The sequence below is a fragment of the Durio zibethinus genome, chromosome 10 (genome assembly GCF_047325235.1).
Source record: "Durio zibethinus cultivar Kanyao isolate XHJ-2024 chromosome 10, ASM4732523v1, whole genome shotgun sequence".
Lineage (NCBI taxonomy): Eukaryota > Viridiplantae > Streptophyta > Magnoliopsida > Malvales > Malvaceae > Durio > Durio zibethinus.
The window spans coordinates 13247623-13260051 of NC_143171.1; the positions used below are offsets into that span (position 1 = coordinate 13247623).

At 27.6% G+C, this 12429-nt stretch overlaps 1 pseudogene; it reads right to left on the reverse strand.

Annotated features, from left to right (window-relative positions):
• Positions 1–1078: 1078 nt before the first annotated feature.
• On the reverse strand, positions 1079–2430 carry LOC111292843 (zinc-finger homeodomain protein 2 pseudogene; annotated as a pseudogene).
• Positions 2431–12429: the final 9999 nt, after the last annotated feature.

Consider the following 12429-nt stretch of genomic DNA (forward strand, 5'->3'; position numbering starts at 1 on the left):
TGCAAGGATTAGAGAAAAAAAAACAATATTTTTTCATTTAACATGTTTATATGTAAGGTTAGTAGTAGGATGACTTTTTTTTTATAGGTCAAAAATCAAAATTACTCTTCCTTAATTTTAATATAATTTAAATTTAGAATTTTTAGTTATAAATGTAATTCAAATTTTAAAACTAAAAAATATAATTTATAATTATATAAAGTTAAATTTATTTTTTTCAAAAAAATTGCTTTTTTAAAAATATTTTTAAAAAATAAATTGAATTGTTACTTTCCTTAAATATAAAAAAAAAACATTTTCTTAATTTTTCTTTTTTTTCTTTCCTAATCCCCTATGTCATCATGAAATCTGGTCGACAGTAATGGTGGAAAGTAAAAAAAAAAAAATGAAAACTGAAAATTGAAAAATGAAAAATGAAAAATGAGAAGAAAATTTTTGAACTACAACCAACAATTGCATAACAGTTGAAATCTTACTAATGATTTAGATTATTTTGTTATAATTTTAAAAATATAATAGGTAATTAAATTTAATACCATTTATTAAAAATAGTCCTTTTTATTTTGAAAGGATTGAATCAGATTTAATTATTTTATACTAAGAGAATGATTAATCCTCTTTATAATTCAATCTCTCCTTTTTGAAGCATGTCAAATATGATATAAGATAATAATTATCTTATCGTATCTATCATTTTATGCAATGTTTTAAGTACACAAAATTTGAAATAAATAAATTTTGACATTTTAGTTGAATAGATATTTTTTATTGAAAATTAATTATGATAAAGTATTTACCATTTAATATTAATTATGGATGAAAAGTTTTATGTATAAATATTATTTTTTATTTTTTGTTTATTTTGCATTTACGTGATTTTTTCATTATTTGAATTTAATCTTATTTTAGTTTTTTTTATTTATAAATTTAATTTTAATTTGCTTGTTGTTATTTTTTATTTGTTTTATGGAATACCTTATAAGCTTGATCCAAGAAGCTTATCTAAGTTTCGCGCTGTTAATTAATGCTATGGATCAAACTTGTATAGGTCTTATAAATTCACAAGTAGAGCAGAGGGTCACATACTCGTATTAATTATAAACTAACTTATAAGTATGCAAGTTTGGCCCTATTAATCAAAAGCTTTTTTAACCATTACTTCAAAAAGATAAAAAAATAAAAATAAAAGTGAAAAGAGGGGGGGGGGGGGGGGGGGGAAGTGCAGCTTGTGAAACTGTGGAATGATACTAGGTGGTACAGTTACTCAAACATTAATTCAACCCGAGGAGATATTGTCTTTCTTAGCCAAGCTTTGTTTATTATTGTGCATCCACACCTTAAGGACTCTCCTCTTGATTCCAATCTCTAGGCAAAATTGCTGCACAACAGACTCATCCAGCTTTTGAATTCTCCATCCAGCCTTCTCTGCAAAGTTGAACAGCTTTTCTTTTTGCTCTTGGCTGAACTTGGTCCTAAACCTTTTCCTCACCTTTCCACTTGACCTTGCTGCAACTCCTCCATTATCTTTCTCATCTGTTTCTGAAGGGATTGGCCCTCCTTTGTACGACATTATCATCGGCTGAGGCGGTTCTACCCTTGAGGAAATCAGGGTACCTGTTGCAGGGTACCCTTGTGGTGATCCCAAAATATAATTGTGAGGACCCAAGATGAGTTTTCGATTACTGTCGGTGAGGACCGTGGAGTGGTAAGAATAGAAGGGGCAGTCACATTCTATCTCTTTTCGATGGAAGTTCCGATGACAGTTGCAAGCTGAGCACTTGAGCGCCTCAATGGAGCCTTCTTCGCCATCTGGCATGAACTCTCCGCACCCATCTGTGGCGTTTCCTCCAATGGCTGCTGCATGGTTCTTGAGGCATTCCTTGTACCTCACCACTTTCTTGTAATTATTAGCTCCAACCTGGTTCTCTTCCGTGCTTGGGGACGGCGGTCCGCTGGCGCTGGGAGATAGTTGGACTCCTGAAGAAAGGATAATGTGGGCAATTGCTCCATCGTTTCTAGGGCTTGTTTCATTCATCTCTCTCTCTGACAACATTCACCAGGCTGTTGCTTTAATCAAGTACTAAGTCTCCGCTTCTGCGGGACTGCTTTTACTTGTTTCTATTTTTAAGAAAATTGATGGAAGCTGCTAGCCGAAACCAAAAATATGTGGAGATTGCTGACAAAATCAATGACAATTTCTCTTGGAATACAGGAGAATAGAATGGGTTTGAGAAATGAAACTAGAGAAAACAACACTAGAAAAGGGATTATAGATTATGACATCGGATGCTCTGAAATGATGGACTTTAAATAGAAGCCAGCTTGATGAGAAAAGCAGAATATGGAGGTAGTCTTTCTTCACAAGGAGAGTAAGAGAGAAAGAGAACATACATTTGAAATTCTAGTGAGAGTTTTACAAGTAAAGTTAGTACTTTAGGAAATGGTGAATTTTCGAAGTGAAGCAAAGAAGAGAAGAAAATAAATATATAATAAAATTAGTGACAGACAAAGGTGGGGAGACATAAAGAAATTAAAGGTGTTAGAGAGGTGTATTTAGTAGAGTAGAGCAACTACCAGGAGCTTATAAAATTAATGCTGAGAGGATAGTTTTAATAAGAGTAGAGCTTGCTTTGCTTGCACAATCAGCCATTAAGCTCAGGCTACAGAGGAAATACAACTTTCCAAACATAAATTAATTTCTTTACTGTTTCATTTGTCAGTGCGTCTCAGCTTCTCTGTCGACTATTTAACAACTATTCACTACCGATTAATGTAAATTTGGATTAATATCTATAACTCGTATAGATAAAAGGCAGCAAAAATATGACTGACTTGAATGCCAACCGAACACAGCTTATAATCCTTGATTCACTAAAATATGAATAATCCAATTCCAGTGCATAGAAAGGCCTCATGATTCCCCAACTTGGTTGCTTTAATAGCAAAAAAAAAAAATTTTCTATTTAAATGGGATATGAAATTATCTCCAATCAAATTGAAAATAACGGTAGATGTGAAATTAATTATTATAATGATGAGATTAAAATCATTAGTGAGATATGTAATTAGATGCAAATGTAATGATAATGATAAAATAAATTATAGTTAGAAATAAAATAATCATTAAAAATATTATATTAAAATTTGTATATTATAAATTTTTTGCCATTTTTTTATATTTATGAGTTAATTTTTTTTATCAAATAGTAAATTTATTAAAAATTAATAATAATGTTTTACAATTAAAAATTATTTATTTATGGTTTTTAGTTATTTATCTATTAATTGATTTATTAAATAATTACATTAATGGTTTATCTATATCCTTTATTAAAAGAATCTCCAAAGAATTAGAGTGTCACACTTGTCTAGCGTTGTAAAATAATTATTTTATCCTTTTCAATATTATAAAATAACTATTTTATCTTTTAATTAAATAAAATAAATTAAAATATTAATAATAAAAAATAAAAAATATATTAAAAGAATTTCCAAAGAGATTATACTTTGACACATGTCTAACATTATAAAAATAACCATTTTATCATTTAATCAAAATAAAATAACTTAAAATGCTAATGATAAAAAATTTAAAAATATATGTTAAAAACTTCCCAAAGTGGTTATATTTTGACACCTATGCAATATTATAAAATGATCATTTTACCCTTCAATGAAAATAAAATAACCTAAAATATAAATAATAAAAATTAAAAATATGAAAACAAAAAGTTAGATCTACAAATTTTAGAATCTCCAAAGGTATTCTATTGCTATACCTGTCTAATATTGTAAAATGATCATTGTAGATACATAATTTTGTCTGCAATCTTTTCAATATTATTTAACCTTGAGTTTTAATTTGATATCAGACTTTTAATTATGCCATTAATTTTAAGTCCAAATAAAAAGACCTAAAAGTACTTTTATTTTTATTTATGTCTTGTTATTTGACAAATAAATAATAATTTAAATCTTGATTTTTTTAAGATTGTAATTTTATTTAGATTTGAAATTTAAAGATTGAGTTTGATTTTGGTAATTCTTGGAAATCAAGTTTTTACAACAAAGAAAAGAAATTTTGACAAAATCTTGATAGATTTAATTGATATTAAAATTTTTCAAATTGAAAAGGGATTCAATTCCTATATAAAAGGCCCAATTCTCAATTAAAAAATCACCAACAATCAAAGAATCAAGAAGCAACACAAATTTTTAAATTTTGAAAAAGAAGTTCTCAGTCAGAGAGAGAAGGAGAATCACCAAAAAAAAAAAATCATATACATAAAATTAAAGCAAATAGAGTCAAGCAAAAATTTTCTTGACAGTAGGCTTTATTTCAGGTTGATCCAAAAGCATTAGTTAGATATACTTTTATTTTTATTTCTTTGTTTTTTTAATGTGGTTTGGGATAATATTTGTAATAGTAATTCTTTTATGAAATTATTTTGTATTGCTAGTTTATTTTACTCATTTATATACTTATTTATTCAGTTTTTATTTTTTATTTTTTTCCTATTGATTTATTGATTTAATTTATGTAAATAAAAATTGAATTATATTTTTAGTATTATAATTAGAAAGTTGTAAATATAATTGTGTCATTATTTGTAATTAATATTTTGTAAATAAATAAAAAGGAATAAAAAACCATTTGAATTAAAGCTTAGACAATATTACATAAGACTAATTTGGTATCAATATTGGGCGTAGTGGGGGTGATAAAACCTTCACTACACGTAACTAACTCCCGAACTTAGTTTTGTTAATATAGATCAGAGCCTATTAATTCACATTTGTGGCTAATCACACTTAGGCAAAAAAAGATTGATGACGACCATATTTTTTGTGTTTAATGAGCAGGTTCTCGTACTTGAACATTATGATAGTTTTGTGATTCCACTGGAGACATTAGAGAATCAAGCCATTAGTTAATTATGTGTTATTTTAAGCCTTGCTTTGATGGTTTTTGTTTTGTGATTATTTATGATTTTTCATGTACACTAACCCATTTGTTTATTTTGTAGCTTATAATTTTTTGTACTAATTTGTTTTATTTTGTAAATTTTAATTTTTCTTGTGTACAATTTATTTGATTATTTGAATTTGAAAGTTCCTTCACACACTACACATGCATTCATGCATAAGCTTTAAAGCCAAGTTTTGTCCTTTATTAGGAAGGAACAAATACCTACATTCTCGTGAGGTAATAAACTTTGAGTAAGCTAGAGAAAACTCTCACACAAATTGAACTCTTTCTGTTTGAGCTTATAATGGTCAATAGGGATTTGGATGCTTTATTAGTTTATAATGGACGATGATGTAAGGAATAATTTAGGAGTTTTTAAACTGTCAAACCTTTAAACCCACAATGTAAATAAACCTTAAGGATTCAAACCTAAGTTAAAGCCCTACCCACCTTTTTTGTTAGAAAATCCTAAATACAACACATGATGGAACATTTATTACTATTCCACTTGTTAAATTGTATTTTGTTCCTTGCATATATTATGTTTACTAACCCTTTTCTTTTACTATATGTGCATGCATTTGCATCATTAGATTTATTGATCAGATAATTTTGCAAGTGCATAGACTGTACAAGTAATAATAGTGACCAAAAGGCCAAGATGTCGATTCCATGAGGATTAGCTAAAGAAGTTCCTAGACTAAGTACCTTTTATCCCCATATCCTTCTAAAATTGGTTTAATAAAAAAAAGCATAAAAATTAACTATGAAAATAAAAGTGAATAAAGTATAAAAATATAAAGCTAAGTAAATGAGAAAACGAAAAAGAGCAAAAAGAAAATGCATGCTATAAAATGTAAAATACAATAGTTAAATCAAGGAAAAAAACAAATTTGAAGTAAAATTGAAGTGATAAAAATGCAAGATACAAATAACATTGCAAAACTAAAAATTCTCAACTAACCTAGACTAAACGGTAAGTTGCAACTATCATAATTTGTATGTCTTAGAACTCACCCATTAAATGCAAAACATGGAGTCACCACTAATATTTTTTTAACTTAGTATGATTGGCCACCTAAGTGAATCTATTCCTTTTAAGAAGATCTTAAGCTTGACTAAAGATCCTTAAAAAGAATAGGTTTTGGTCTTCTAAATAAATCTAGGTTCGAGAATTTAGTTACATATAAAGAAAGTTATAGCACCACTACAATAACTATCTTAAAATGATGCCAATTAATCTCAAATTATTTTTTTAGCCTTTATTAAAATGAACTTTTATTTCTAATTATTTAATATTTTATTAATTTTAATATTAAAATATTAGATATAGTTTAGGTTTTCTTCAACACTTTAGTCGACCCCCTAAAAATTTTTCTTAACTTAAGAGTATTCAAGTAACACACTTGTTTACTTGAAGAGGCTCTGTCATCGAATTTATTCAATATTTTATGGAATTCAATACACATAATCCAATAAAATACAATAATCAAATACAAAATTTAATAAAATACAATAATCAAATAATCACAATTGAATCAATTATAAAATCATCACAATTTGTTTACAATTTAAAATTTTCAAATTAGAAATAAATAAAATTTCTTATATTGAGATCAATTTCTAAATCCTCCAACATTTTAATCGAATTTAGAAAAGTTCTCTCACTTAGAAATTCCTAAGAAAATTACACATCAATAACTTTCTTAGAATTTCATCATTGGTTGAACTTTTATTTATTCCAAAAAAATACATTTAATTTTTTCTTATCAAATTAAACTTTCTTTATCTTCTTCAAATAATTAAAATCATATACAAAAATTACATACATATGAAATAGTAAACTATAAAAAATAAATGAATGAAATTAAATAAACGACAAAAAAAAAAAACCTAAAGCAAAGAAACCAAATCACGAGTGGGTATTACTTCGTTAAAAAATGGTGGGATCTGTGATGTGGTTCTATATAATGGTACTTGCCCACTTTAATTAATGCCTTTGTTCAAGCCTGGACTGCTTTATTTTCTTACCAGCAATGCCATTGTAGCCTCTTCATGTGTTTCTTCTTAACTTCTTTTCCCAACCCAAATTTCTCAAAAGAAAGTCCTAATTAACTAAACCCAAAAATAGAAAAAAAGTAAAAAAAAACTCTTAATTTTTGCTTTTTTATATGATCTATTCTCTCTTAATTTTTTTTTTATTGATTCTTGATTGTCTCTAATTGATCATAATGGGGGTCTTTTTGTAGGCCTCTAATCCAAATTACAATAGGAAAAGGTTTTCTTCATTTGAATCTTTTAATCAAATTCAACTTTGGATTTTTAATCCAAGTCCACCTCTCAAATCAATACATTCCCTTTTTCAATTAGAACACTAGACTTCAAACTGAATCAAACACTTCTCTTTTTTCTTAAAAAAAAAACCATAAATTAATTAATTAACAAAATAAATAATCCTAAACTAAACAAAACCCTAAAATTAAATTAAAAAATACCCCAGACTAAATAGGGTTGTGTGTTTATAGCTGCTCTTCTTTGCGTATTTTTTATGAAACAAAAATTGTGTAAAAACATAGACATCCATTACGTCTGGATAACTTACTCGACATTTTTTTAAAGATTTTTTTAATGAAAGCTTATACTTTTTAAGTAACATAAAAGGCTCCTCTAAATAGAGGCTCAATAACTTTTAAAAATATAAAAAACTCCTCTAAACAGAGATTTAATAACTTTTGAAAAATATAAAAAGCTCTTCTCATTAGAGGCTTAACAAATTTAAAAAATATAAAATACTTATTTAATTAGAGGCTCAACAACTTTGCAAATTTAAAAAAGCTCATCTCAATAGAGGCTTAACAACTTTTAGAAAACATAAAAAGCTTATCTCAATGAAGGTTCAATAACTTTTGAAAAATATAAAAGGCTCATTTCAACAAAGGCTCAATAAGTTTAAAAAAATATATAAAAGGCTCATTTCAATAGAGGCTCAATAACTTTTAAAAATTTAAACATCTTGCTCGGAGGACATACGTATCATGCCCGGAGCTCTTAAAGACTATGCACAGAGGTCATACAAATCTCAACATGAAAACACTCCACCAAATAGAGGCTTCACAACTTTGAAAAAAATATAAAAGGATCTTTTCAATAGAGTCTCAATAACTTTTAAAATGTAAAAAGGATTTTTATCTGAATGAGATCAAAGGTTCATTCAAATATTCAAATCAAAGATTCGAGATTCTTACTGAAAAATTCTTAAGATTTATATAAGTCTTCAAGATTCACATTTGAAAGTCTTAAAGATTCATATCCAAGATTTAAAGATTCTCATTTGAAAAGTTCAAGTCTAAAATTCAATGTCTCAAGGATTCACATCAAAGATTCTTACCTTGTGGTGAAAAAAACTCTTTTAAATAGAGGCTACGAAACTTTAAAACTGGAAGAGTTCTTTAACAAGGTTTACCAACACTTTTTGAAATCATTTTTTTCATCTAAATTTTTCCTCATATGAGAATCAAAATTTCATAAAAAAGTCATATTTCTTTCAAACTTTTTTTTTTTTTAGATTATACTCAGAGGTCTTACAGGTTATGCCCGGAGGTCTTAAAAGATTATGCCCGAAAGTCTTACAAAACATATTTTGAGGTTTTGAAGATCATGCTCGAAAGTCTTAGAAATTATTTCTTATCACTTTTGTCATGAAAATTTTTCCTCAATCGAAAATTGAAATCTCATATTCAATAAATTCTCTTCAGTCAAGGATCAAATGCTCATATTTCCAAATTCTCAACTTTTCAGAATCAAAATCCAAAGTTAAAACTGACATGTAATGAATGAGATGAATGTTATACATGTAATGCAAAGAAAAGCCCATATCATGCATATTTAATTATGGTAAATAGGCCTTCAAACCTGTTTCATTTTCTATCACAGAGTTTTAAAACTGGCTACCAAGTTAGTTTTCTACAACAATCCTCCACCACTTTCTTTGGACTCAAAGCATTCCATTTTTCAAGCCATTTCTCATCTCCAGTCATTTTGCCTTAACAATTCTATGTATTTCAAAAAGTCATTTTTATTATAATGATTTGAAATCACCTATCTTTTATCCACACCAATTCATGTCAATCTAAAAATAAACGTATTCACAACAAATGCCCTAATATGTTCATAACAACCAAAGAAATTACCCCATATAACTAGTCTATGATCCAAAAATTACATATTCTTTTGAAAATATATGAATGAATCTCTTAGAAATTGTTGATTACTGCATAGAATGATGAAAGTGAATCATAACTTGGTTTATTCAAAGGAAAAAATAGTTGGACACATCGAGGCCTTAAAAGAGATTTTGCCACTAGATGAGAAAAAACAAATTAGTATTTTTTCATTTAGGCTTACCAATGAAAAATCATCTTTTAAAGTACAATCCATTTTTTGCACTCTCTTAATTTCTTGATATGTGGTATTTTAAAAAATATCAAAACTAGTTATGATAGACTCAAAATTTTGGGGAAAAGAAAAAAAAGTGGCTAAATGCTAAATTTAAGATTAAACATTTGTGTGGTTGCTCATTTCAGGACTAAACGTTTTAATTTATACAAATAAGGATTAAATGTTATCAACTTCTAATAGTATAGGGCTTTTTTCAATGGAAACTTGAATGTGAAAAAAACATGTAATTATCGTGCATAAAAAAAGCTACGCTAGTTATTTCACAGTGGAACTCCCTTGTTTGCTTAACTTTAGCAATCTATTTTTCATTTTTTTTTTAAAAGAACAATCAGTTCTTTCTTTCTCTTTTTAAAATTTTAGTTCTAGCCCATCTATCAAACTCATATTCTTGCTACAGTGCTACTACTTGTGTATATCTTTTCACTCTAAAATTTCATTATTCTTTCTCTCAAACTTTTCAACATCTATACAATTAAATTTCTTCATAGTTGTCTAAAAATTCATAGATCTAAATCACCTATATTTTATTCTTTTCCTCTTTTTGCTTTACTTTCCAAAAAAGATGAAAGGTGAAGAGATTCACATTGCTTCCAATAACTATCCTTTCAAAGTTGATGATAAAAGTTACTCTAATTATGACTCTTACTCCAACTTCATCAAAACCAGTAATTTCTTATGGTTGTTGCTTCTAATAACCATTATTTCAAACAATTCATCTTCTACTTCAAACACCAAAAAAGCCAAGCAAGCCAAAGGTCCTAAGCTTGAAAAGAATCTAAGCTTGACATTTATACAGTCAAAATGTCAATAACCTAAGCTTGGCACTGCTACATTTATCCCATATCCAGATTACTAGTCAGTGAACATGAAATTTGAATAACAATGTTATGTTTCTTATTGGGTTTGTCATGTCACATTTCATAAGCAACACAATACTTATAAATAGCCATATGTTTTATTGTAATTACCAAGCTGACATTTAGATAAAGGTAACTTGATCAAGTTGATGAAATAATTTTTGTGATTCATAATTTGCATGCAGATTGACACTTAGATACAAGATCATTTTTTGGAAAAATTGATGTGAACAAGGCACAAGTAATGGTTGATTGTGAAAAGATGGGTTGTTATCGCATAAGTGGAAAGAAAAATGAAAAAGACCCTATAAATGATGAAACTAAGGTTGAAAGAGCATATTGCTCTTATACCAATGTTGATGAAGATGGTGCTACTGGTAATGCCTAAAAAAAAGGCTTAGGCTTTCAAAGGAAAAGCTTTGAATGCTTGAATAAACTTGAAGAAACATAGCACTCTTAATCCAGTTAATGGCATTTCAGTCATCAATTTTTTTTGTAAGGGTAATTTCAAAATTTACAGGTTAGGTTTAATGTTGGTCTTGTGTTATGTACAAAAGCAAAAATTGGCATTGGCAAAGCAATTGAATTTATGGACTAGGTAAGTGAAAGTATGGTTCTAGAACAAAATAAGAAGAAAGAGGAAATCATGGTGCAGATTTTATAGATTTGTAGTACATAAAGAAGAAAAAAAATGATAAAGAAGATGATAAATGAAATGAAATATGCTTAGAAAAAAAGGCAAGAGTTTTTCCATCTGTCATTCAAAGATTTGAAGCTTAATTCCACATCTTTTTTATTTGTAATAATTTTTAAACTTAATAATGTATATGTTTCACATTCAAGTTTTTGTTGAAAAAAATCCTATATTGTTACAAGTCGATTATGTTTAATCCTTATTTGTATAAATTAAAATGTTTAGTCTTGAATTGAGCAACTACTCAAATGTTTAATCCTAAATTGAGCATTTACCCAAAAAAAGGCTTAAATTTCAAAACAAATCTTTAGATTGGGGTTCATTTTTTTAGATTTGTCAAAGGATTTCATCGTTCATTGGTTCCTTCAAAATCTCTTACTCTAATGACATTGCTTGAGTTGCTTTTAATATTTCTCTAAACTGTCTTTTTGGGTGTTCACCTTAGAGCTTTATTCAATTTTTTCTCTTTTTTTTCCCTTTTACTATCTTTTTTTTTTTACTATGACATCATGCATTTGAAAACTCAAAATTCATCAACAATAAAGTGATGTTGATTTCCTCAAGAATAATTCTTTAATTTAGATATCTACACTTGGTCAAAATGGACTTTTCAAGGGGCGTAACGTAGGCTATGGTTTAGGGTTTTGAAAAAAAATGATAAATAAGCTAAAAAATGTGTTTAAGGGTATTCAAACTAAGGATCATTTCTTTTCTCAATGACATTTTCCTTGATCATTTTTCATCTTTTTTCTTTTCTTTTCTTTTTTCATTTTTTCCTTTTTCTTTTACCTTTTCTTTCATTTTTTCTTTATGTTTCCATATCTTGACAAATTAAGTCCAAAATTTTAAAACTTGCATTTTGACTATAGGCATTCTTTATTGTCTTTAGCTTTGGATTTAATGCTTTCTTAAAGAGATCCATGTTCATGCTTGCCCCTTAATGTGTAGAGTGATCCTTGGTTAGAGTTTCTTTAAAATGAATTCAATAGGCTCAAAGAGTTAGCAAATGGATTTTTTTTCATGAAAGGAATATGAAAGATGGCCATTTATTATATCAAATATGGATCCCTTAATTGAAAAACAATTCTAAAGAGAAAATTTTTGCTTGTTTGACTTTAGAATCATTTAAATATCTCATGTGTATGATATTACAATCAATTCTTTTTCATTTTTCTTTATTTTTTTGTTTTTTTTTTTTTTTGCAACTCAAGCTCAAAGTATATCATCATATTACATCAAATGAAGTCCCAATGTAAGAATCTTCATTTTCGTAACTCATAGTAAGAGATGAAATAAATGCCATCCAAAGAAAAGGATAAAGGGAAAATTTGACAATTTCACTTTTTAGTAAATTTGCTTCAAGAAGTAGGCAAAGAAAAATTTTATGGCAATGAAAAAAAGGAAACAAATAGTGCATAAATCAATATATGAAACAAGAAAATTGAAGGAAT